The sequence below is a fragment of the Drosophila willistoni genome, unplaced genomic scaffold (assembly GCF_018902025.1).
Source record: "Drosophila willistoni isolate 14030-0811.24 unplaced genomic scaffold, UCI_dwil_1.1 Seg876, whole genome shotgun sequence".
NCBI classification, from domain to species: Eukaryota; Metazoa; Arthropoda; class Insecta; order Diptera; family Drosophilidae; genus Drosophila; species Drosophila willistoni.
The window spans coordinates 34,114-37,774 of NW_025814772.1; positions in this window are offsets into that span (position 1 = coordinate 34,114).

Genomic DNA, 3,661 nt, shown 5'->3' on the forward strand with positions numbered 1-3,661 from the left:
ATGTGCATTCGCACTTTACTTTCTGGATAGTACGATGCAGCCCTGGTTTGAGTATTTGTGAAATTCCAGGGAGCCATCGGCGTAGCACTTAGGTGCGGTTGTTCGCGTGTCGTAGCACGCGTGTTGTTTGAGGTTAGGAACGGCAGCTGCGGTGCCTCGTGATCGTAATGCCACGTGTCACGCACAACTGAGTGTGTGACCATCGCTTTTTGTTTGGCAGAAGTAAAAATAGGAATAGCCGTCCTAGCTGTGTCCGGGAATATTTTTGGCGGGCATAGTCCAAAGTCCCGATCCGGTTCTGGTAGCGGCCCGTTGGTTTTGCTGGTGACGAAGTAGCCTGAGGTTCGCCTGCTCGTGTGGTATTTCCGAGGTTCTGCAGGGCGTTGCTCAATATGGTTGTGATGACTTCCGATGACACGTTGACGCAGTCGCAGTTCCAGCTGTTCTCAGATTTCTCGTCTATTACTCCAACGCAGTCGAATGATACCAGGAACAGCATCGATTGCATTGCACCATGCGGTCATTGTCTTCCTGCATGCATTTCTTGCAATGATATATTCCACTTGATAAGTCTTTTGTTGCCATGGTTTACCAATGAGTTTATACTTTTAAGCGATGTTGATTAGTTATGTGACCTATGTAGGTCGTAAACGGTTGACCGTTGAGGTTATGTATCACAATTTAGTGATTGGTTATGCAATCATCGAGGTTATCTCTATATGATTGGCGTGTAGAACCGTGGGTTGACCCGTCGAGTTGAGTTAAATAATTAACTTTTCCGGTTCATTTAGTGGTTTACCACTGTTAGATTAATTTATAGAATTAATCTGTAGAATTAATTTATAGAATTAATTCATGGCCTTTAAGGCGTAATTTATAGAATTAATTTATAGAATTAATGAGTTGAGTTTGGCGCTAAGGTTAGATGTTTTAGCGGGCCCACAAGAAAACACTCCACTTTTCACGTGATACTTCATTTATTTCTTCCACGTGTATTTCTTATGCTAATGGGTGTGTGTATGGTGTGTGTGCCGTATGCGAGTCGTTATTATGCCGCTATGGTTGTAAGCGAGCCGTTTGAGAGCCGCTATGATTGTAAGCGACCGTTTTGTAAGCGAGCCGTTTTTGTAAGCGAGCCGCTATAAATTAATCGCCCTTACTCGCGGTTGTAACCAAACTGTTCTGTCTGCCGCTTAGTAACAAGCATAGAACCTAACATGTAAGCTTAAAGCGCAAGATGCAACGGTTAATTTCCCAGCACGTAGGCTGGCGCTTAAGATAAATATGAAAATGAAAGAGATGAGTGATATGGTGGCTGCGTCGGGTCTGCTGGGCAGTTAGCGAATTTCGGCGGCAACAGTCACTTTGTTTGAATTGCCTCAATAAGGGTCATCCAGGCTCAAAGTGTCCTTCATTGAATAGATGTCGTCATTGTGGAGGTTTACATCACACAAACATGCATAAGGATTTAAATGTCCAGGGAAATTATCAACTAGATGGACCTTATATTCATCATCAATCGCATCAAATCATTCATAATACACATGACGAAAGTAAAACATTTGCAACATCAATGTTGACTCGCCACGCTCGGCGGGGATTATTCCAACAGGGATTCCAACAGCAATAGTTCTTATTCAAGACAAACTTGGTGAGTTTCAGCTCGCAAGAGCATTACTTGATTCGTGCTCTGAGCTTACCTTTATAACTGAAGAATTAGCCAAAAGGCTTCAGCTTCCGTTTTGTTACGATCATTATGAGATTGCTGGAATCGGTGAATTACGTACACATATGAAACATTCCGTATCTACCAAAATTCGCTCAAGAATATCTCCAGATGAATGGAATATGGAGTTTATCGTGACTAAATCTATATCTCTACCTCAGCCTGAAAAGAGACTATATGTGTCAAATTGGTCCATTCCCAAAGAAATTTAGTTAGCCGAGTTAGTAAAGGAGTTTTTTGATCTACTTAAAACTGGTAAAATTAGTTTAGGAATTGGTCTTCCTCATCTAGTTGTAACTGCATTAGGATGGATCGTCGGGGGTAAGATTGCTGAACCTCAATCAACTCAACAATACACTTGTAATTTAACGCAACAGCAGGACCTTAACATATTATTAGAAAGGTTTTGGAAAATGGATGAAATACATGGAATTCAAAATAAAGATATTTCGTTAACCTCAGAAGAACAAGCATGTGAAACTCACTTTCAGGTGCACACACAATTCCTGGATTCAGGGCGCATACAGGTTCGGTTGCCATTCAAGGATTCTCCTGAACAACTTGGAGACTCGTTGTCCTGTGCAAAAAGACGTTTTCTTCAACTCGAAAGACGGCTTGCATCTCAACACCAATTAAAGGAAATGTACATCGATTTTTTAGATGAATATCTTAAGTTGAATCACATGGAGGTAGCTTCGTTAGATAATTTGCAATCGGAAAATAATTACATTATTCCTCACCATTCTGTCCTTAGACCGCAGATCAACCGCTCATCAACTAAACTTCGCGTAGTATTTGACGCCTCGTCTAAATCATCATCAAATATATCATTAAATGACATTCTCATGGTTGGTCCTACTATTCAACAAGATCTAATCCTAACATTACTCTCGTTTCGTTTGTATCGTCATGCTATTACAGCTGACATAACAAAAATGTACAGACAATTTCTCGTCGCACCTGAGGATAGAAGTTTCCAACAAATCTTGTGGAGAATGTCACCGCAAGAACCTATTCAATTATTTCAATTGAATACTGTTACCTACGGGATGTCGTGCGCTCCATTTCTCGCAATCAGTTGTTGTTTCCAATTGGAGCTGCTGTACTAGCTGAGGATATGTACGTCGACGATCTACTTTATGGAGCTGACTCAATCGAAGAACTCAATGCTAAGACGAATGAAGTTACCAAATTGCTCTCCAAGGCAGGCTTAGAATTGACAAAGTGGAATTTTAGTGGGGCACCAACAGATTATGAATATAATCTCAATATTGACAATAGTGATGTCACCAAGGCTCTTGGCATGTCGTGGCTGCCAACTGAAGATCTTATATTATTTCGATTTGATCTTCCATTAACTGCAATACCAACAAAGCGAAGAATAGTATCGATCATGGCAGGCTCTATGATCTGCTAGGATTATTAGCTCCAGTCGTAGTACGCTACAAAATCTTGATCCAAGACTTGTGGATCGAGCGCTTGGACTGGGACGACCCAAAAAATAAGTGTGAAATCCATGGATTTTCGGATGCCTCAAATCGAGCGTATGGATGTTGCATAAACGCAAGGGTTTTGGACAATGGAAAATATGTAACTTCATTGATCATTTCGAGATCGAGAGTTGCGCCCACTCAATCGCAAAGCATACCTCGTTTAGAGCTTTGTGCTTCCGTTTTACTCTGCCAAACATGGACTAAAATCAAACACAAATTAAACTGTCTTGTCAGCAAAACATATTTTTGGACAGATTCAACTGTCGTTCTCCATTGGATTAAAACGCACCCATCAACTCTAAAACGCTTTATTGCCAATCGCGTATCAACCATACAAACTCAATCGCAGGATATCATTTGGAGTCACGTGCCTGGAAAGGATAATCCAGCCGACATTGTTTCACGTGGCTGTGCAGCGCGCGATTTGATGCAGACAATTTGG